The following is a 25,080-nucleotide window of genomic DNA, read 5'->3' on the forward strand; positions in this document are numbered from 1 at the left end:
GGAGGGGGACCAGGGGTCTCGGGCACGTCTGCCTCCCCCGCTGGTCCAAATACAGAGTACAGCGTCCTGCAGGCACAATACAGACCCGGCACAATACAGACCCGGCCAGTCAGACAAACAGACGAGACAGATATGACATTTAGCGAGCTCGGTCTTACCTCCTACCGGTCTTAGGATTGAGCCTGGGGCGTCTCGGATCCCGGACGAGCCCCCAAATGTTGGACCCTGGCTCACGGGTGCCAACGTGTCCCGGCGGACGCCCCAGAGACTCAGACCCCAGACAGGCAGATGCAATTAGCAAGAGGGTTTATTGGACGTTTGCGCAAACGGGCTCTCCGCCTCCGAAGAGGAAGAGAGCCAAGAAATGATTTTATATATAAAAACAGGCAGCTAAACTAGGAGATAATGAAGAAATAACTCAGTCATATCTGACTAAGTCAAACTGAATTTCTAAAAATGCACTTCAACAGAATAAGTGATATATGATAAAATGATTTCCATGATAATCCAAGGTATCACAGTATTAAAATGCTTACCAGAAATGATCAACACAGGGTAATATTAATTTCCTAATAATTCATTTTATTGTTGTTTTAATATGTAAACAGTTAAAGCAATCTATGGTGGAGAAGTAACATTTTAGTTAAATAAGGAATTTGGAAAACATTTTATTAAAAAAAAAGATTTTATTTATGTATTCATGAGAGACACCGAAAGAGGCAGAGACATAGGCAGAGGGAGAAGCAGGTTCCCTGCAGGGAGCCCAGTGCGGGACTGGATCCCAGATGCTCAACCACTGAGCCACCCAGGCATCCCTGGAAAACATTTTCTTGATCATATCTCCAAATGATCTATATCTGAGGTAACACAGTCACTGTAGCTCATTCACAGGAATAAAGGGGAAAAGAGTGAACATTTGTGGAAAATCTTAAGGATGGTATTGGACAGAAGAAGCCACACTTCTGCACTTAACCTCCTGAGGGTTTTTATTCAACATAGTACATGTACAAAACCAATTTTAATTCATCAAAAATGGGGAAATCAAATTGTAAAAAGCAATTATTGAATTAACTTTAATTCCCATCACACATTATTTTATAACCAAAAGCACAGATATGAAGGAGAATAAGTGATTATGTTTGTGTCACACAGTATCAGAAATGTAAAACCTAAATTTTTACTTAATTTATTTGCATAATGCAGCATTATTTGTGGTTTTATGTGAAGCCTGTAGACATAACAGTTGTACATATCTGCCTTGGGCTAAGGCATGAAATAAATGAAATAAAATATACTACATACTGTAAAGCTTAATAAAGCTTAACAAATAAGGCAGCCTGCCTGGCTACTTGGGGCTTTTATTCAACCTTTGAAAATAGGAATAAAGACTGTGAATGGCATTTAAGAAGAGAAATAGTAATAAAGATCATAAGACAGATTGCTTTTGAAGTCACAATAATATAAAAATTAAAATTAAAACAATTTAGCAACTAGTAATTTTTTACTATAGCTTAATGTGTGATTATGTGGGCAGTAGTTTTTCCAGATTTTTCTACATAAATGAATTAGTGGCAAAACACAAATTTCTAATGATCCTCAAGCCTATCTTCAAATGTCTAATGTGCTTTCTAAATTACTTGGCTAACATCTCCACAATTTCCTAAAAGGACTTAAAAAAAGAGAAACAGAATTGCCTCTCAGCATACACACTGCATACTTCAAAGCTGAGAGAGATGCATGAAATCCCAATGTCACAAAACCCAGGTTTTAGCCCTAAAGATCCAGTCTATTCCAATTGTGCACACTGGCTGTTCAGGTAACCTAGAAAAATATAACATTTCCCTGTATTTTATCTTTCATGCTGTTGCAGTTGGGAATGATACATTTTCTACAACAGATTGTTAGAGCTACAAAGGAATTGTAACATTACACAAAAGAAACAAATTCTTTCATTTTGAAGAATGAAAGTTCTTTCACACCCTCAGCTCAAACATAGGAGGCAGAGATAAAGCAATTTTTTTGGTTCCAGGATGTGGACACAGGGGCCTGCTGTCTCAGTGTGCCTTTATTTCTGACTAACTGCTCAGTCCAAGAGAACTCAATTAACAAATCTGGGCCTTGGTGCTTCCCATGGAGGAGGAAGAGCTTTTTTAAGAAAAGGCTTTTGAAGACCTACACAAGCTCTTTTTTCTTTCTTGTGCTTTGTGTATATATTAATTTTCCCATGAATTTTAGATATGTAGAGAGAATTTCTCAGAACCTATGTAAAGATGAACTATCAGTTATCAATCTAGATTTTACCAAATCAGTAATATCCCAGATTTTCTTCAGTTGATGACTTTTCTATTCTCCTTGGGAGGATAGCTTTACACCAAAGCATTAGATCATTGGGAGTGATGCAGGTGATAAAGTAGCAATATTTACTCATCAATTATTGAGAGAATTGTTAAACAAGTTAAAAGTCATCTTGTAGTCATCAAAAGCTTTAAACAATAAAGTAAAATCAGAGTCCTAAAACATGTGAACAAAATGTGGAGCATGATTAGAATAGGGAGGGGGACTGATGGCAGAAACAATGTCAGTGATGATCTGCGCATGTGGGGATAATGTGGAAACTAGAGCAGGAAGAAGGTGAAGTCATGTGGATGAGAAGTTCCTGTTTTTCAACAGAAACATAGTAAAACAAAAAATTATATTATAGGTAGCATCAAGCTGAAAAGATTTGTCTCTCCCAATCTTTACCATAAAGGATGATGTATGTCATAGTGCCTTCTTAGATAATCTGCATGTGACATCACAGAGTTGATAGCTGAAGACTTTCTTCTGTAACCTGGTTCTGAGTCTGGATGGAGTTTTTCATTGTTCCATTAAGAAACTCTGGGAGAAGGAGAGACAAATCCCCTGTAACTGTAAAGCACAGCAGGAGAAGGTGGTCCTGGCCAATCACCATTGCCTCTAACACACACTGAATAAACCTCTCCAGGTGCATGGCCTCTGGTGTATTTGCTACTTGTGTTATCCAGAGTCATAACCACTACCACGTCTCCAGCAATGACGTTAAACAGGTCCCAAGAAAATGACCATTGGGGGATTTTATCTGGAATCTTAATTCCACAGCCTTTCTGCACTGGTCATTCAAGTCTTCATTCACAGGCTGGAATCCTCAGCATGGAGCCCTACAAAGGACTCTGGCCTAAACCAGACCCCTGCTCCTTATATGGGCATGTTCCAGCCTGCCATCATCCTGTTGGTCATCACAATTTTAAACCTGGGAGACTCTTTAGGAACAGGACACTAGGCCTTCCAAAAAATGCTCAAAAACATCTATGCACAAAAATGTACAGAATCCACCTTGCATCATTTTGCTGCCTTGCCATCCATGTCTTCTAGTGAAATTCTGCCAGATTTTTTATCTTAAATTTTTTAAAGGGTCTAACTTTCACAGGTGTCATGCACAAAGGAGGTCCCAGCATCCCTACGACTCCGATCATCCTTCCCAGACTAAATGCTGGTGTCTTGACCAACACTTGGTATCTGACCCTCACCTATGCCAGCAGCTTTATTACTCCCTTCTAGGAACTAACAAATTGTATAAAGACCTTACTCTGCCATGTAAGCATCACACCATTGTCTCCCTGGTAGAAGTTTGGGATCTAATTGGTTAAGATAGAGTAAAAAGATTTGTTTATTAAGTCTTCCAAAAACATTTCCTCAAAAACTCAAGTTAGAATTCTCCCTGCATTGGGGACTACCTGAAGTTGATGACTCAACGAATAATCATTGAGCCTCAAGATGGCACCTACAATTGTTTCAGCCAAAAACATGAATAAGATACAGACTCTGACCTAGAAAAGGAAAAAAAAAACATGAAAAGTAGTTATATGACAATTACAAAAATAGTGGTAAGAGCCAAGTCTTGGGTCAAGAGAAGACATGTCCAATCTTTATTGTCATGGAAGGCTCCAAGAGATGACAAATTGTGTTTGTCAAACTGAATCTGAAAGAGTAGAAGAAAAAACATTCCTGGCAGAGGGGACACAAGATTATGGATATTAAAGCAAGAAACGGTGTAGAACCTAGGAAAGTGTTCCTGGGAACATAGAGTGTAAGACAGAGTAAGGAGTGAGATGAAAAAGGACTAAGTCATTGAGAGCTATGATCTCAATGGACTTAGCTACAGCAATAGCAACGGAAAACAAAACACAGTGTCTCGCTTGGCAGAGTTCCTTAGGTCAACAGTCAGGTTCAAAATCCCCTCTGTGGTAACTGTTAGTTCTGGTGAGACTAAACTTGGGCTATGATTTTAAATCCTGTATTTCTGTAATTACTTTTCTGTTGATTAAACTAAAGGTATGATGTATGGTCTGCTAATAATAGTTACAGTGGGCTATAACCTCCACAAAGGCAGGAAGCAAACTTGTATTAAGTGAATATTCTAAGCAATCTATTTTACTCAGGAACGCATGGTAAACCACGAGGATCCTAAAAGCTGGTCTTACAATGTGCTTCTGGTCCTCCGGAAAATTCTTGCAGCTCACTGGACTGTAAGCATCCTCACAAGGTCCTGAGACTGCCATTTAGGGACTGCTGATTGCTTATGACTATGCTCTGGAAATGCAAGCTTAAGTAGCTGTCAGGCCAAACATGTGTAAAAGCTTACAAAATTCTTGAAATAATGATATTCAAGAGGAAAATAAAACCTCCTATGCTAAGTCAGCACAATCCTATGAACTACAATGAACCAGAAGCAAACCAAGGTCAAGCAGTAGCTTTAAGTTTCACCCGAAGACCTTTATGATGTGTAAGGATAAGAACACTTCTCTGATGCATTATTCATGCTGTTCATGCACTGCTCACGATCCCATCTTGCATTTACCCATTCTCATAAAATAGTAACTTCTCAGCCTAGAGTTTAAGATCTTTATTAACCTCTTTTCTGTATATTCATCATCATTCATTGTATGTCAACTGGATTCTCCTTCTGGTCTAACTAATCATTTGCTTACAAAACCTCACTCACCTAAAATATAACATGCATGCCCACATGTGCACTGCACACACGCACACAGCTCATCCCCACCACTTTGGTAGACTACGTACTCTATAGTTCCCACGTATCCATGTATATGATTAACTCATGCAAATATAAATGCTTTAACTGAGCTTGCCTTTTCTATATGTACATGAAGTCATATTATGGAAAGAACATTAGAAATCCTGGATTCTTGTGCCATTTTCATTTATTAATATACACTAATTTGGGTCCTGGGAATGTTATTTTAAATGAGTTGGTCTATTTTTCTCTTTTTATAAAAGAAGACTAACAGATTTGATCCACAGGAAGACTGTGATGAGTACTAACTGGGAAATAAGCAAGAAATTGCTGACTACTGGCCTTGGAATATGGCAAATATTCAGCAAATGTTAGATGAATAGGAATGTACTATCTTACAGAAGACCTGCATTTATTCAGTCGATAAGCATTTACTGAGTTTGCCTATCCTATATCAGGTACTGTGCTAGATACTAGGGATGGTGAAATAAATGGTAATGCCTACCCTCAAAATAATTCACCTCTTTTGGCTCATTCAGTTAAAAAAGAACATATGTATGCATATTTCTGTATTTCTACAGATGAGAGATACGTAATAAGAATATTTTTAGAACCGCAATATTCTCAATTCTGACCCACTGATATTGAGAACTAATATAAATTGAAAATAGTCAAGAAGAAAAAAATAAAAAGGTATTACTGCTTGCTTTTGATTAAAATTGTTCCACTAAGGAATTGTCTATTATTGTTTGCCACAAACTGCCAGCTATTAGAAATTACAAGTCAACATAAATCTCCTCTATTGCTGTGTTCACCCTGCTTCACCCTATTCCAATGGCTACTAGGAATAACATCAAAGAATCTTCTTCCTAGTAGACCATGAAATTAAAGCTCAGCAACCTGAAACAGCCAGTGGGTCTCTTCACTGGGTAAGGCCCAATCTGTGAAGTCAGTAAAGAATGCAATGGGAAAAACTAGTCTCTAGGAAAATATTTAGGTCTTGATATCAGAAGAGTCTAATGCTAGGGAGAGGTAGCCAGCATACTCAGAGTAAAGTTGTGGGATTTTGAGTAGGTACTCAGGGAGCAGAGAAAAAAGAATGTATGCCAGGAGATTTACCTGCTTTTGTTCACAGGATTATTGAATAATAAAAAATGGCACCTTCCCAGAGGAAGAAAAAAAGAAATGATGAAATCTTTTGAATGTGGACTCTGTACTTGTTCTGGTTATAAGAAAATCTCTCCTAATCCTCCCATGACAGTTAGAACTTGAAACTTCCATATGTAAGACCATAACATTGCTTATCATTTTTATTTTATTTACCAATTCAATTTTACAATAGAAAATTGTTTACAAATCTATTATTTATTGAGCTCTCAAAATAGGTCAAGTCTTGTTCTAATGAAAGCACATGTATGTATTAATTTTTTAACATTTTATTTATTAGAGAGAGAGAGAGAGAGAGAATACACTTAGGGGGAGTAGCAGAGTGAGAGAGAGAGAGAGAGAAGCAGACCCCCTGCAGAGCAGAGGGCCCAATGAAGGACTCAATCCAAGGACTCCAGGATCATGACCTGAGCTGAAGGCAGATGCTTAACTCACTGAGCCCCCCAGCCACCCTGTATTAATCTAATTTTTATAACAATCTAATAAGGTAGGCATATAATATCTTTATTTTACCATAGGGGAACTGAGGCACAGGAATACTAAGTAATTACTCTTTGGTCACACAGCTAGTCTATAATCAAAGCAGTATTAAAACCAAAGTAGTCTGACTCCAGAGTTTGCACTCTTAATCACTACACAGCACTTGTCAAGCATGGACTACATAATAGGCTGTGTCAAGTGTCAAAGATCCATAGATGAATAAATGTAATAGTTTCCCTTTAAGATATGCAATCTAATAGCAGGAAACAATAGGTAATGTTTAAGACGTGATAAAATGTAAAATGTGCAATCACAGCAGTATATGCTCCATTAGATGGGACTACAGAGGAGAGAGCAGTTCATTCCACCTACTAATGGAGATAGTCCAGAACATCATGAGTTTACCACTGAACTAAATCTTCCTATTAATATCATCTAGTAGTAAAATGCAACAACATTTATTAAATGTGCTCCTATGTCACACATCATCTAAGCAATTCACATGAATTAGCTCATTTAATGCTCATAAGATCCACATGAACTAACAACTATTTTCCCAGGGTATAGCTGCAAAATTTGAGGTACAGAATGCAAGAGTAACTTGACCAGAGTACAAGCGATGTGGTCTGGAATGAAACCCAAGTGGTCTGATTCCAAAATCTGAGCTCTTAACTGCTATCCTTTTAACTACAGTTTTGGGACTAAGAGCCTATATGGAGACTTGTCAAATGGTAATTGGCAACTCTGGCCCCAAGGATCCCCAAGACAGCATGGTGATTAGGAGAACAGAAGAAATCTAAAAATTTGCTTTCCTTGATGGCCAAAATCTATTTTATAACAGCCTAAAACTGTACTGAGAAAAAAAAGTTTTTCTCTACCATAGTATAGAAGAACTGACAGGTGATCACTAAGAATCCTAGAACAGTCATAAATGGATAGTGAGGAGGACAGTATTTATCGGGCACCTACAATGTTTCAAGTACTGTACACATTTAATTGATCTAATTTAATCCTTGCAAATAGCTATCATTATGTTATACAGATGACATATTAAAAACAAACAATTTACAAAGGATCACAGCTAATAGATCCAGGATTCAAATCCAAGTCTATATGACTCAGAAAACTTTGATTTCCCCATTACAGCATGCTTCTACTTAGGAGATGTCTAAACATTGAAAGCATCAGAACAAAGCCTAGAAGTGTTCCCCAAAGTCATCATCATCTGTGTTTAAGATCACTATGAACTGAAGTTGGCACTGAGTATATACTGAAGCATGAGGAGATGGTGCCATCTCCCTCCCTGGGAAAAATCTGTTGGGAACAAATGAGCCCCCAGCCCTTCATGCTCACCCTAGTGATGGACTGGATAATAGACTGCATAACCTGCAGTCATGGATTACTGCACTGATGTCAGAGAGATCACGGATAATTCACAAGGGCTCCAGGGTCAAGTTTGTTGATGAATTTTGGTTAAAAGCAGTGTCTTAAAATCACTGTTGAAATCTTCAGAGTTGGGACACATGGGTGGCTCAGTGGTTGCGCCTCTGCCTTTGGCTCAGGTCGTGATCCCAGGGTCCTGGGATCGAGTCCCGCATCAGGCTCCTCACGGGGAGCCTGCTTCTTCCTCTGCCTGTGTCTCTCATAAATAAATAAAATCTTTTAAAAATAATAAATAAATCTTCAGAGTCAAGAGGCTTGAGATTTAAAGTTTACTGCAAATAGACCAAGTCCCAAGCCATATTAGAGCAGGAGCAAATTAAGAAGAAAGAATCAGGGAATAAAAAGAGTTAAAAAGAAAATGGGACTAAAGATGGCAAAATAAATGAATATTACAGAATTTGCTTTCATTGAAACATCGAAGGGCAGAGGGAAGGATGGATGGATAGATTTTTTTTAAATACATGCAGCTATTAAAGAAGAGAAAAAATGTTATTACAGAAGGTTTATAATTGGAAAAATTCTGAGAGTTTTCATGAATACCCTCCAATTTGTAGATATAGGCCAAGGAAGAGAATGGGAAATTCTAAAACACTAAATCAACAAGGGAAACCCCTGAGTATATTTTAGATGGCCCTACATGTTCCAGAAACATCCTAGCAGTAAAGGAATGATAACCGGGACTTGTCAGTTTCCAGGGCTCTGTTTCCAAGGGTGTGCCCTGATGAAGCCCTGTGTGGAGTCATGGCATCTCAGAAGGGAGAGCAAACACCAGGTCATTGATCAGCCTGGCGCTTTCTTTGCCCCTCACGTACCCTCACTCTGCAGAACTGCATGCCAACTACACGCACGGTGTAGCAAAAATAATAAATCAAAATAGAATGGCAGACAAAGGAAAAATGAAGAACCAGCCTGGAAGAAAAGATAACTCAAGCAAGAGAAGTTCTTTGCAATTGCCTCATGTTGGATAATTTCCCCAAAATATAAATGTAACAAACAAAAACAGATATCAAGGAAGAAAAAAACATAATAAAATGGGGATCACAAGGTAAGTAATGGACCCAGGGAAAATGTTGAGAACACACACAGCATTGTCTATTACCTAATAAGTAAAAACAACAGACACTCCTAAAAATTCAATCAATGATTGCTTTTCAGCCTTATGGCTAAGATTGAGTCTAAAAATCAAATCACTAATAAGGAGAAGAGGTAAGAGGAATCTCAGTAACTATAGAGGAAAATGAATGAAAACAACTGGAAAGATGACAGCTGCTTGGGCAGACGGACCAAGCATGACTCCACCTGTAGGTTATTCCTATACTTTAAATAAAGAGTTGCCAACACACGTCACAGGAAAAGTTATCAGAGACGCCCACCGACATGGAGAATTGAAGATGCAAAATACAACCAAATGCACCAATCAGGAGCATCTGTGCTAATTAACTTCAAATGAGTTCTGATGAAATCATTGAGATGTGAGGGGGAGAAGGATGAAAAAATGAAGGCTAACATTAACCAGTTCACCTCTCATTGCAAGTAGTGTAAAACACAGCATTGCAAAAATAAGGATTTAACATGTTAATGATTTTTAAATCTCTTTTCTTAATAGAAAGGCCCTTTATTAAATATTAACTTGTGTTGAATAACCATTTATATGAAGTTTGCCAATTCCATCAATTACACTTTAATCTATTAAATCCAAAAAGAATCATATTTAATGCTTTTTTATTTTTAAAAAGCATGTACAATAGTATTTCTTATGAAGTTATTTCCCTTTCTAGATTCTGATCTATTATTCTTTTTACACATATTCAAAAACAATTCTGAAATTGTTCACAAAAGGTTATATCTTGGTGATGAGATTTTTTTTTTCTTTCAGTGTGTGTTATTCATTGCTTCCCTCTTTATAGTTTTCAGGATTGTAAGAACTTTGCTCACAGAAGTTATTCATTTACCTATTTTATTATAGAAAAAAATTACAGGGGATTATCCTAAGAGTTTTACAAACGTTAACTTGATTTTCATACCTATACCATAAAATATTGTTGTATCTATTTTTTTTTTACAAAAGAAGAAACTGAGGCACATAGATCAAATACATGCTTGGGGTTGTACATGTGGAAAGAGGCACAGCCAGGACTCAAACCCAGACACCTGCCTCTGAAGCTTATACTCTTACCTACTCTACTATGCTGATGCTCTTTAACCATATTAATTACATTTTTAGTTTTAAAAATTACTATAAATGTCTACAATAGAGAGACTTGGCATTTAAAAATTCTAATGAAAAAAAATTATAGTACTAATCAGTCATCTTCAACACCTGGTGACAATTGTTTCTTTGGACATAGTCTTTGTGAATAACTGTTACATACAAATTCTCAAGATTTGCAAAATTTAATTCTGGTCAACTGGTAATTCCTTGATATAAAGTTAAGATACAGTTTGAGAAATAAAGTGATCTCATGACCAGATGTATCCTAACTAAAGACAAGAATAACCACATATTGGAGGTATGTATATACACAACCAAGTTGGCTCAATTCTCATAAAATAAATAAAGTAATTGATTTTTAAATTCAGTTCAACTTAGCTTTTCACATGGGTATAATGTAACAACTGAATGGTTGTATTTTTCCATTTGATATTTTAGTGTAGCTATAACCTGATAAAGGGAGAAAAATAAAGCTGCTTTGACACTTCATCAATCAATTACTATTTATTAATTTCTCACTAAATGCAGAGTTCTCTCCTGCAATAATTTCACCCATGGCTTCAGATCCTGAAACAAGAATGCCCTCCTCAGAATACCAATGAAGGGAACAACTTTATCACAGATTATTATATGAACAGCAAAAGAATCTTCACCTTTTGAAATACTTCATATTATTTTTAAGACTTACGTGTTTGTGCAGAATTAGAGCATATTGTCAAGATTTATATTCCTTGACTCTTGTATTTCTTAATTAGCTAGAAATTCTATTGATTAGTCAGTGATACATCTTAGCTTTTAACAGGAAAATAGGGGTGCCGGGATGGCACAGTCAGTGAACCATCTACCTGTGGTTCAGGTCATGATCTTGGGGTCCTGGGATTGAGTCCCGCATTAGGCTCAGCCCTCAACAGGAGGGTGCTTGTCCATCTACCCCTACCCCCCATTCGTGTGCACCCTCTCTCTGTCTCTCTCTCTTGAATAAAAAAAAACCAAAATCTTAAAAAGAAATAACAGGAAAATAATGTATACTTAATTACATGTAGTGTTCAAAATGCTAGAAAGTTATTTTATTTAATCAGAGATATTACCACAATATAAAGTTCTTTTGATGTCAACTTGGACACTAGAACCACATCTAATATTATTTGAGGACTTTGGGTCTTTAGGTTTTATTTTGGAAAGTCTGCAAGTTAATCATAAATTTCTCTTTAAATTTCAAAATAGCAATGTATGGAAAAAGAAGAACACTTATCTAAATCAGCATCTGTCCTATAGATAAAATTGAAAATGTAAATGTATACTCAGGTTAGAGTGATGCAGTATTCTACTGGTATCCATGAGATGAAAACACAGTAGCAATTTTAAACATTTGTGATTTCTGTGTAGTTCCCATATAGATCAGTGCCAACTGCAAAAAAAAAAAAAATACTGTTGCATCACCTATTATAAATATCAATGATCAAGCAGCCCCCTAGAAACCCTGTCCAGGAGATCTAGAGATCCAGGATTCCAGGAACCTTCTGGAATTCAAGAGTGATGTGCAAAACAAAACTTTTGAAAAATAGCAGAGTTAAAATGAGAACAGATGTTCACTTGGCATCAGGGAAATGCAAATCAAAACCACGATGAGATACCACCTCACATATCAGAACGGCTAAAATGAACAAGTCAGGAAATGACAGATGTTGGCAAGGATTCAGAAAAAGGAGAACCCTTTTATGCTGTTAGTGGGAATGCAAACTGGTGCTGCCACTATGGAGAACAACATGGAGGTTCCTCAGAAAGTTAAAAACAGGGATCCCTGGGTGGCGCAGCAGTTTGGCGCCTGCCTTTGGCCCAAGGCGTGATCCTGGAGACCCGGGATCAAATCCCACATCGGGCTCCCGGTGCATGGAGCCTGCTTCTTCTCCCTCTGCCTGTGTCTCTGCCTCTCTCTCTCTCTCTGTGTGACTATCATAAATAAATAAAAATTAAAAAAAAAAAAAGAAAGTTAAAAACAGAACTACCCTATGACTCAGCAATTGTACTACTAGGTATTTGCCCAAAGGATACAAACATACTGATTCAAACGGGCACCTGCACCCCAATGTCTATAGCAGCAATGTCCACAGTAGCCAAACTGGAAAGAGCCCACATGGCCATCGACTGATGAATGGATAAAGACGTGGTATACATATAATAGAATATCACTCAGCAATCAGAAAGAATGAAATCTTGCTATTTGCGACAACATGGATGGAGTTAGAGTGTATTATGCTAAGTGAAATAAGTCAGAGAAATACAAATACCGTGACGTCATTTATATGTGGAATTTAAGAAACAAAACAGATGAACATATGTGAAGGAAGGGAAAAAGAAAACGGAGAGAGGGATGGGAACCATAAGACTTAACTGAGAACAAACTGAGGGCGGATGGAGGTAGGTGGGTGGGGACGGGCTACGTGGGGAATGGGCATGACGGAGGCACCTGCTGTAATGAGCACCAGGTGTTGTATGTCAGTGATGAATCACTGAATTCTACCTCAGAAACCAATACTGCGCTTTATATTAACTAACAACATGTTTAAAAATGAGAGGGATGGGGACCAGGAGTTAAGGATACTCCACAGGAACATGAGTGACATGTGAATAAGTCAGGACTAATGGAGGGTGGTCGGGATAAAGTCTAACTACACTGAAGAGTCCCAGGCTGGGCTGAAGGATTCTCCATTATGGGATCTTCAAGGCTGCAGGGTGACACAGGGTACCCCCACTCAAAACACAAATCATATTCAAACCACATTCAAGAACTGCACGAAATCCTTGCATTCCACTGAAGAAACTAGTCGTTCCAGGCCTTTACACATGATGCCTCCTCCAGGCAGGAAGTCCTGGCAGATTGCTGCTCCTTCCTCCAAAGCTGCAAGTGCTCTTCAGTGAAGCCTCCCACACCCTGGCTGGTGAACCGCAGATGCCCCCCGCACCCCCGTTTGGTCATAGCCAACGTACCACGTTTAGGACTGTGCTGCCTCCCCACTGCGCCTCAACTCCCGCGCACACGTACCCCTGACCCCTATGACCTTGGGGCCGTGCTCCGCGCAGAAGTCCCAGCGCTCTGGCAGGAGGCTGAGGGAGCCAGTCTATGAAAATCCGCGGCATCCCTCGGGACTATTAAATGAAAAGTCAAGGATCCGCGGTCTGCATCAGAATTACCAACCAAGCTTCCCACACTTGACAAAGAACAGTTTCTGTGTTTTTACAGTAAGGTGCGAATTGCAGAGGGAGGCGGGAGGAGGTCTCTCCCTCTCTTCTCTCTCCCTGTCCTCTGTCTCCCCCCCCCGCCCCGTATTTGTATGGAGAAAAGGTGATTAAACACAGACTGCAGTCTTGGATGGCTTCTCTGAAAAATGCCCATTGGGTCTTGACTCAGATAATATTGCTGAGTAAAATACGTTTTTGGAGGTAACAGTCCTGGAGAATCTGGAAGCCCTTTCTTTCTAGTGCTCCAGGTTCCGGTGCATAGTTGGCCTCTGGATCCGATTTGATTCTTGATTCATTCCATGGAGGCTGCTTCTGTGTCTGGAAAATCCTGAGAATATTTCTTTTCCCCCAGTGCTCGGGCATAAGTTTATGTCTAACGTTCCTGGGGGGTTCGACCCCTGTGCTAGTCCTCACGGGGCCCTTTTAATCTGGAAACTCTGAACAGTTTTTAAGTTCTTGGCTGAGTTCCTTCTGGGGTCCTCTGTTTCTCTCTGGGAATGCCCATCATTCAGGTGTGTCACTGCCTGGAATTAGCTCCTAACCTTTACATCTTCTTTATCTTTTCCATCTGCATACATACCTGAATATATATGTATTTTTCTATTCTCTGGAAAACTCCTCAACCTTACTCGTGAACTTTTAACTTTAACTCTTTATTTCTTTTAAAATGTGTGTAATAGGGGCGCCCTGGTGGCTCAGTTGGTGAAGCATCTGCCTTCGGCTCAGGTTATGATCTCAGGATGCTGGGATGTTACTCCCCTTCAGGCCCCCTGCTCAGCGGGGAGCCTGCTTCCCCCTCTCCTTCTGCCCTTCCTCCTGCTTGTGCTTGCTCTCACTCAAATAAATAAATAAAATCTTCAATAAAAGAAAGCTCTGTATATTTTTAATTCCTAAAGTTTATTTTTGCTCTCTGTTGCTTTTTTTTTAATTTATAAATTAATTTTTATTGGTGTTCAATTTACCAACATACAGAAAAACACCCAGTGCTCATCCCGTCAAGTGTCCACCTCAGTGCCCGTCACCCATTCCCCCCCACCCCCCGCCCTCCTCCCCTTCCACCAACCCTACCTAGTTCGTTTCCCCGAGTTAGGAGTCTTTATGTTCTGTCTCCCTTCCTGATATTTCCCACACATTTCTTTTCCCTTCCTTTATATTCTCTTTCACTATTATTTATATTCCCCAAATGAATGAGAACATACACTGTTTGTCCTTCTCCGATTGACTTACTTCACTCAGCATAATACCCTCCAGTTCCATCCACGTTGAAGCAAATGGTGGGTATTTGTCGTTTCTAATGGCTGAGGAATATTCCATTGTATACATAAACCACATCTTCTTTATCCATTCATCTTTCGATGGACACCGAGGCTCCTTCCACAGTTTGGCTATTGTGGACATTGCTGCTAGAAACATCGGGGTGCAGGTGTCCCGGTGTTTCATTGCATCTGAATCTTCGGGGTAAATCCCCAACAGTGCAATTGCTGGGTCATAGGGCAGGTCTATTTTTAACTCTTTGAGGAACCTCCACACAGTTTTCCAGAGTGGCTGCACCAGTTCACATTCCCACCAACAGTGTAAGAGGGTTCCCTTATCTCCACATCCTCTCCAACATTTGTGGTTTCCTGCCTTGTTAATTTTCCCCATTCTCACTGGTGTGAGGTGGTATCTCATTGTGGTTTTGATTTGTATTTCCTTGATGGCAAGTGATGCAGAGCATTTTCTCATGTGCTTGTTGGCCATGTCCATGTCTTCCTCTGTGAGATTTCTCTTCATGTCTTTTGCCCATTTCATGATTGGATTGTTTGTTTCTTTGGTGTTGAGTTTCATAAGTTCTTTATAGATTTTGGAAACTAGCCCTTTATCTGATATGTCATTTGCAAATATCTTCTCCCATTCTGTAGGTTGTCTTTTAGTGTTGTTGATTGTATTGTTTGCTGTGCAAAAGCTTCTTATCTTGATGAAGTCCCAATAGTTCATTTTTGCTTTTGTTTCTTTTGCCTTCGTGGATGTATCTTGCAAGAAGTTACTGTGGCCGAGTTCAAAAAGGGTGTTGCCTGTGTTCTCCTCTAGGATTTTGATGGAATCTTGTCTCACATTTAGATCTCTCATCCATTTTGATTTTATCTTTCTGTATGGTGAAAGAGAGTGGTCTAGTTTCATTCTTCTGCATGTGGATGTCCAATTTTCCCAGCACCCTTTATTGAAGAGACTGTCCTTTTTCCAGTGGATAGTCTTTCCTGCTTTGTCAAATATTAGTTGACCATAGAGTTGAGGGTCCACTTCTGGATTTTCTATTCAGTTCCATTGTCTGTTTTGTGCTAGTACCACAAGGTCTTGATGACCACAGCTTTGTAGTACAACCTGAAATCTGGCATTATGATGCCCCCAGCTATGATTTTCTTTTTTAAAATTCCCCTGGCTATTCGGGGTCTTTTCTGATTCCACACAAATCTTAAAATAATTTGTTCTAACTCTCTGAAGAAAGTCCATGGTATTTTGATAGGGATTGCATTAAACGTGTAAATTGCCCTGGGTAACACTGACATTTTTACAATATTAATTCTGCCAATCCATGAGCATGGAATATTTTTCCATCTCTCTGTGTCTTCCTCAATTTCTTTCAGAAGTGTTCTATAGTTTTTAGGGTATAGATCCTTTACTTCTTTGGTTAGGTTTATTCCTAGGTATCTTATGATTTTGGGTGCAATTGTAAATGGGATTTGCTCCTTAATTTCTCTTTCTTCAGTCTCATTGTTAGTGTATAGAAATGCCATTGATTTCTGGGCATTGATTTTGTATCCTGCCATGCTACCAAATTGCTGTATGAGTTCTAGCAATCTTGGGGTGGAGGCTTTTGGGTTTTCTATGTAGAGTATCATGTCATCAGCGAAGAGGGAGAGTCTGTTGCTGTTTTAAACAGCATCCTATCTTAGATAGTTAAACTATCTCCTTTTATTTCATCAGAGAAATAATAAATTTTATTATATGCAGGTGTTTCTGCTTCCTTACTCTGAAAACTGGGCATGGGGCATATGGCAACCTCTGTACTGTCCTTGTATTTCTTTGTAAATCTAAACTATTATCATAAATAAAGTTTAAGATAGTGAAATAATCTCTTTTTTTACTTTGGAGTTTATATAGACATTACACACACACACACACACATACATATATATATATATATATATATATATAATAAATATACTGAATTAGTTTCATTCAGTATAGTTTGGGAAGGTATAAACACAAGTGTTCAGTCCACTCTCCTTACCTAGAAGCATCTAAAATTGAATTTTAATTTATCTCCTCTCTGGGCAGCCCAGGTAGCTCAGCAGTTTAGCACCACCTTCAGCCCAGGGCGTGATCCTGGAAACCCAGGATCCAGTGCCACATCAGGCTCCCTGCTTGGAGACTGCTTCTCACTCTGCCTGTGTCTCTGCCTCTCTCTCTCTCTCACTCTCTCTGACTCTCTCTCTGTGTGTCTCTCATGAATAAATAAATAAAATCTTTAAAAAAAATAATTTATCTCCTCTCTGAATCTGTGATAATGACTATCACTGGATTTCCCTAAACCCAAGCACACCATCTTCTGTGAATAATAATGTAGGAAGGCTGTGAATCAGAGTAGTGAAAAGAGTCATAGTCCATGGATGGGCCATACTAGGACATAGTAAATCTACTGTACCATGTTGTAAGTTAAATAATGCGGATTCTACAGAAGCTGGAAATCAAGCCAGAGGTTGCTAAGTGCACCAAAAAAAAAATCAAGATTTTTTTTAAAGGAGGAGTGAAGAAAAGAAAAGAATATTGAGGAATAGTATTAAATCATGGATGGGCATTTAATATAATTTTACTAAAATTCTAGGGTCAGGAGGCACCTGGGTGGTGCAATTGGTTAACTGGTTGTCTCTTTTCATTTTGTTTCAGCTCAGGTCATGATCTCAGGGTCCTGAGTTGGAGACCAGCTATGGGCTCTGTGCTCAGGACAGAGTCTGCCTCAGATTCTCTCTCTGCCCTGCCACCTGTGCTATCTCTCTCTCTCTCGAGTAAATATATAAATCTTTAAAAAAATAAAATTAGGGGATCCCTGGGTGGCTCAGTGGTTTAGCGCCTGCCTTTGGCCCAGGGCGTGATCCTGGAGTCCCAGGATCGAGTCCCACATCGGGCTCCTGGCATGGAGCCTGCTTCTCCCTCCTCCTGTGTCTCTGCCTCTCTCTCTCTCATAAATAAATAAATAAATAAATAAATAAATAAATAAATAATAAATAAAGTAAAATAAAATAAAATAAAATAAAATAAAATTCCAAGGGGACCTGGGTAGCTCAGTCAGTGAAGCCTCTGCCTTCAGTTCAGGTTATGATCTCAGGGTCCTGGGATCGAGCCCCACAGGGTTTTCCCTGCTCACTAAGGAGCCTGCCTTCCCCCTTCCCCTCCCTGCTGCTCATGTGGTTTCTCTCTCTCAAATAAATGAATAAAATCTTTAAAAAAAATAAAACAAAATAAAATTTCAAGATCAGGGTGACCTTGCTTAGTTGAGTGTGCTAAAGTGTTGTAACATTCAGTTACGGTAGTAAACTCTTTGAGGATAATAACTGTCTTCTATTTCTTTAAATGATTTCTACTGTGCGTGGTACTGGGTTTACAACAAAATGAATATATTAAAAATCCTTCTGAGTGATAAATGAAGAAAATGCTCCTAAAATTAAGAATATGCTGTGTATTTGTCCTGTTCTGACCATAGTTAAGTACCGTGTCTTCCCAGTTTTTGCTAGGAGTACGTCCATCCAGTGAAAGAATACATGCACCAATGACTTTTGGAAGTATTTTTTTTTTTTTTACTGGCAACAGAAAACTGCCTCACTGAAATCCAATAAAAAATTATTCTTACATAAGCAGTACAAAATAATGTCCTCAGAATGACTTGATATATTACCCTAGGATAGCCAGCAGCACAACAATTCAATAGCAATTTCAACTATCTTTCATCTTAAAACAAAGAAAGTCCAATGTTTTATTGTGACCCTGACCAGAATTCCAAGTGACATAGCTGGTACCTCTGTAAAAAATAGTAAGGATTTCTAAAGATACGTTCTGTTTACCCTTTTTTTAACTTAACTTTTAATTATCCGATACTTCTGTTCTAGATTCGACTTCGCAGTTTAATGATGCATTTCACTGTATCACACCTTTGATTACCTCCGTGTTTCTCATCTCACCTGTTCCTCACTCTAGAAGTTAGTCCTCTCCTTCATTCTGTATACATACATATGAATGTGCATATATGTCACATATCAAGACCCTCTGTTTATCATTGATAGCTCCATCATTTTACATCCATCAAACCATCCTCTTTCCTTGTATTCAAGCTTAAACTCCTATTTTCTTCATTGGAGGATCTATCTAAATTAGTTGTATCAACAGAGATTAAGATTTTGGCTGATCAAAAACAGAACACATTCTTTTCATAGTTTAAGACAATGAAAGCCTTATAGAATATGTTTTGTTACTCATCTGATTATATTTGAAGTAAGATGAAGAAAAAAAATGAAAAAGTAAGGTAAAAGAAAAAAATAATAAAATAAAGTCAGGTGAAGGAATTAATGCACTTTTTTCAACAAATGATCTACAAATACCCGGCAAGTTATAAATGTAAAAAGAATCTCAGCTCTGTGTGTTGATAAGAAGTTAATATTTTAAAAAATTACTGTAAATACATTCTGCCCTAGGCTATAGTTAAGGCTATTAATCTCTGTTTTCCTCTAAGATATTCCTTAATATGCAGTAATTCAGTGAAATCTCAGCCCTGGAAGAAAATATAACCATATATGTGTGGCCATTTGGCCCACTGGCCAAGGTCACTCGCTTTATGAAAGAAGAGTTTTTTGAAATAACTTGTAAGGCTCTAAAACATTATAAAGAATTTTAGATGGTACTCTATGTGGTCATATTTCTTTTTTTTTAAGATTTTATTTATTTATGAGAGACACACAGAGAGAAGTAGAGATATAGGCAAGAGAGAGAAGCAAGCTCCTCGCAGGGAGCCCGATGTGGGACTTGATCCCAGGATCCCAGGATCACACCTGAGCCGAAGGGAGACGCTCAACCACTGAACCACCCAGGGTCCCAATGTGGTCATATTTATTTATGCCACTTACTAAACTATCCCCAGAATCTTTCATCCCAAATCTCGCCAGCTTTAGAATTCCTGTAATCGGCTGCTACCAAGAGTTCAGCTACATGCTGGTCTCTAACAAATCAATCCTCAAAGAAATGGTAGGTAGGATATTGCTCTTTATTCTAGCTTTAGTTTTAATCTCATCTGGAGGGATTTTTAGGAATTGAGTCATCATTTCTCTTTATCTGCACTCAGAGACACGTCTGCTCCTCATCAGCCAGAATTGGTCACATTGAAACTGAGGGTTCAGACCTGCCCACAAAGAAGCAAACCAGTCTTGGCAAATTCAAAGACAAAAAAAAAAAAAAAAAAAAGTAGCAGAATTTTAAGCAGAAACAAATATCATTAACCAAGATCTCCTTAAGAGGCAGCTCTCAGGAATAGTCTCCTATATCAAACATACACATAATGTAACTTTATTACATTAAACCTAAATAATTCCTGCAACTTTTACATAACCCAAAATGATCACTATGTGAAGTTCTATAAATGTGGGAGGCTTCAGAATTTCCAACAAAGATAAAATATGCTATTGGTAACAATTATTTACAATATGAGCATGCAGATTTAAAATCACCAGTATAAATTACGGTGTGAGTCATTTCAAGAAGGGAGTGAGGCAGGTCTCCTGTGGGCTTGGTGTCAACCATACAACATGGGCTTTCCATATACAATAGCATTTAATATTCAGCTATCCCAAGAGGTAAGAACTGCCATAGCTATTTTGTGCACATGGGAGCAGTTTTAGAGAAGCTAGGTAGCATTACCTACATTACATTACATTAGTATAGATGTACATTAGTATAGATGATTCTCATTCTTCAAAGTTGTTATGTTCTGGAAAGTTACTGTGACCACTGAGCAAATATGGAACCTTCCTTGCTCTTAGGGGAAATGCAGGTTTGAGCTCCTGCAAACCTCTGACCACAACATTTTCATTAACTGAACAATACTTAACTTTATGTTATGTGTGTTTCTGTTTAAAGATAACTTATTTAATATATATTGGTAGCATACTAACAATGAATTCATAGCAAACAAGTATTCATGTCTGAATGAAGCTTATCTAATACATGTATTTTCTCTGCAAGGTACACTTAAGAATGCTAGATACCACTTTGGCACATGCCCAGGGCCAGACAGAGAAGTTACCAACAAAAAAACACAAAATGATAAAGACACAGCATGAAACAGACCACAGAAAGGACAATTATGTATAGTATGAGAGCTAAAACAAGAAGGCAAATTGTCAGCTTGTTCGCCATGAGCTAGGGACATGCTCTTTGGACAACTGAAATTTTTCATCACTCTGCTTGTGTCTGTGAGTGACTGGGAAGGTGCTTTGAGTATTTATTTAGGAATTACAAATAAGTTTTAGCATATAGGCAAATTTGCAAATACAGAATCTATAAATAATGATGATGACTGTGTTTTATATCTGTTGAACACCAGTACGCATCCACTTTTTGTGTTCCCCACCTCTCTCTCTCGGTTATAAGATGAATATGTTCTCATACAGAAAAAAAGAACCATACAAAAAGTATTGTTAAAAGATTTTTAATCAATGAAAATTATATCACCATAAGTCAATGTTGTCTTTCTAGACATATGTAATTATATGCATATCTACATAATGCTATGAAAACATCATCCAACAAATAATAATAATAATAATTCTGCAGAAGGGTAATTATAGAGCTCTTTCCTTTAAGTGTGGAGTATACTTATACATCATTGTTTTTAAATTACTGCATAACATGTTTGCACTTATCTCCTACTGGTGGACAAAAAAGGTCATTTCTAATATGGATCCACTTATCTATTACTGTTTATTTATCCTGAACTGTACTGAAAATTCCCAACATCTCTGTGTATATGTCTGATTATTTTTATAAAAATCTTTTTAAAAAATATCTTATTTACTTGAGAGAAAAAGAGAGTACAAGCAGTGGGGCAGAGGGATAGGGAGAAGCAGAATTCCCACCCAGAGCGAAGCCAAACACAGGGCTCCATCCCAGGACCCTGATATCATGACCTGACCTGATGTCAGACACTCAACTGATTGAGCCACTCAGGCACCCCTATTTTTGCAACAATTTCTTAAAAGTACAAGTCAGATTTAAATGCCTTTTAAACTGCACTTGAGCAATGGTTTCTCCAGTTTCAGCCATATTCCATTGACTGTCCTGTCTGCTGCAATATCAACTTTCCTTTTGTTTTTATGTATTTATTTATTTGTTTTTAAACCTAGGCCTGGGAATCTTAAAGATTAAAGATGTATTTACTTATGCATGAAAGTAGGAGAGAAAGCAGGAGAAAGAGCAGAGATAGGAGGAGAGAGAATCCCAGGCCCACTCCTTGCTGAGTGCAGAGCCCAAGGCAGGGCTCCATTTCCTGACCCTGAGACCATGACCGGAGCCGAAATCGAGTTGGATGCTTAACCGAATGAGCCACCCAGGCACCCCTCAATTTTCTTTTTAACTTGATGTTGGGATTTCTTACTTAAGTGAACACCATACTCTGTAGCTGTGGGAAAAGAGATGATCACATCTCATAATTCACAAGAAAATGTCCATAGGTGACATGGTACTAAAAAAGAAGCATCTGAAGAATTGAATTGCAAGAATATTTAAGTTAAGGTACCAATACTGATGGATTGTGGGAAGGTTGCAGTGGTGGCAGCATTATTTTTGAATCTCCAAATCCCCATATAAGAAGCAGACACAGAACCTAGATGACAAAATCAACACTCTATGGAGAGCACCGCAAAACATATTCTCAGCTACAAGCCCTGAGTGTTATTAGCATCTGTATGGGGAAAAATGAGAAACCAACCAAGGAGGCCAATGGACCTGAAATAGAAGAATCTGACAATAACAAGGAGGATTTGCTAGAAAACACATCAGATCAGTCTGGGCCACTGTACCATGGGAAAAGAGAAGTCCACTTCAACACTGACTTTCCCCCCTTCTTTCCAGGATAGGATCTAATACTGAAGAAAACCTACTGGAAGTAGATTCAAAATTGAACAAGCTAGGGATAGTAGAGGAGAATATCCAGGGGGAAAAAATGGAAGATGAAAGGGAAGCCAAGCTCAGCATTCTCAAAAACAAAGTCCCCATATGACCGAGCACTATATAGAACAACAGAAGCCCTGTGAAGTTAGAATAGCTTCCCTGAAACACATCACCTTCCAAAGTTCAGCAAGAATGATACAACATAAGAACAACAGAAATGCATAGGTTAACTCCCATACACATTATTACAAAAATTAAGGACACGAGACAATAATGTTCTCTGAGCAAGAAGCACATCCAGCACCAAATACTCTCAAAAATGAAATGCAAAGTGTAGCTATTATTTTAAAATGAGTTAAATTATAATTTACAAACTCATTATGAAATTGCAGGACACAGGAAATAATTAGATATAAAATAAAAAATGATCACTTCAGGTGAAAAGAATAAAATAGGAACACAGGAATCAATGCATTAGAAAATATAGGGGAAATTAAAATGAAAATACGTTTTTTAAATATTTTATTTATTTATTTATTTATTTATTTATTTATTTATTTATTTACTTATGAGGGAGATAAAGAAGCAGACTTCCTGATAAACAGGGAATCTGACACAGGGCTCCATCCCAGGACTCCGGGATTATGACCTGAGCGTGAAGTCAGATGCTTCATGGACTAAGCCACCCAGGTGCCCTCAAAATGAAAATGTTTTAAAGCAAAGAAAGTGATAAAAATTATTTGAAAGAAAAGTACAAATACAAATGGTAGACAAAAACAATTCAACATACAGAAGACAGAAGTCTCTGAGGAAAGAATCTAAAGAAAATAAATACCAGGCACTATAATTAAAAAAAAATCTCTTGAAATAAAAAAGAAACTATATATTGAAAGAATACACTATATATGAATTCATAACCTAGCCTAAAAAATGAAATATATCCCACTATATATATTTAAAGAATAAGAAAAAAAAAGATTCTGGGGTGAAGGCATGTGACTTCTAAAAGAAAGACAATAAGTTGGTCATCATTAAACTTTTCATTGGTATTACTTTATGCCACAAGAAAATGGGAGCAGTATATTTTAGACTCTTGGGAGTAGGGAAGGAACAAAACCATGAGTCGCAGGGTGTCATACTCAGCAAATCACTTTAATATTAAGATCACAGAATACCAGGATCTTCCTGCCAGAATTCAGGAAACAGTGTTGCAAAGAGCTCTACCTGAGAAATCTATGAGGGAATGATACCCAGAAAACCCATATAAAGAGTTAATGACATAAAGGTTAGTGATAAATATTGAACATATAGTTAGTGGTAGATCAAGAACAAAGGTTCTAAGGGAAAGAGGTTGTGAGTCATGATGATATTCACAGATATAGTAGCTCATGACAGCCATTTATGCACATTTCTTTGCAACTCTATTTTCAGTGCTGAATTTGGCTGCTTATGGCAAGAAGATTGGCAAGTACTACAAATCATTTTTATTTTGCTTTGGTTGATTTCAGAAAGGTGGTTGTCCAACATTTACTATCTTTATCTGCCCTGACGTGACTGTCATAGAAAAATACTCCAGTTTGGGGGGCTTAACCAAAAGGTACCTATTTTCTTATAGTTCTGGAGACTTGAAATCTAGCTAAGGTGCCAGCAGGGTTATCTGGTGAGGTCTCTCTCATTGAATTATTGACCACCACCCTCTCCTTGTGTGCTGGCGTGATCTTTCTTCAGTGAGAGAAAAAAACAAAGGAGAGAAAGAGTATGAGGGGGAGAGAGAGAGGGAGATAAAATATTTTCTTAAAAGGACTGTACTATGAATTTTAACCTGCTAAACCCAGAGGTGATGGAAAACTGTACAGATATAATATCCTGTGGGTAAAGAACCAATTAGTTGCCTAAAGTACACTTTAAATTGAAATGTTAAAATGGCAAGTTTAAAATATGGTGTCTAGAAATGTATGCATGGATCAAACACACACGAGAGTGATTACTATAAAAATACTGGTCATATGTGCAGAGTACTTAGAATGGCTCACAGGGAAGAGGCTTCCAGAGGACTGACAAAGTTACATTTTTTGACTTGTTGGCTGTCTGGTGACATACATTTGACTGGTATGGTTTTCTGTATTTTTGTTATATCTTACAATAAATTATTTTTAAATAGGAGGTAATCCTTCCACATGTATGACAAATCTTCCAAAAGATATGGACAAGAATATGAAGCAATATGAATATCAAACTAGAAACTAATATTTGTTGTAATTATATACTTTAAATATAAGATGTGGTAATTGAA

The sequence above is a fragment of the Vulpes vulpes genome, chromosome 12 (genome assembly GCF_048418805.1).
Source record: "Vulpes vulpes isolate BD-2025 chromosome 12, VulVul3, whole genome shotgun sequence".
NCBI lineage: Eukaryota > Metazoa > Chordata > Mammalia > Carnivora > Canidae > Vulpes > Vulpes vulpes.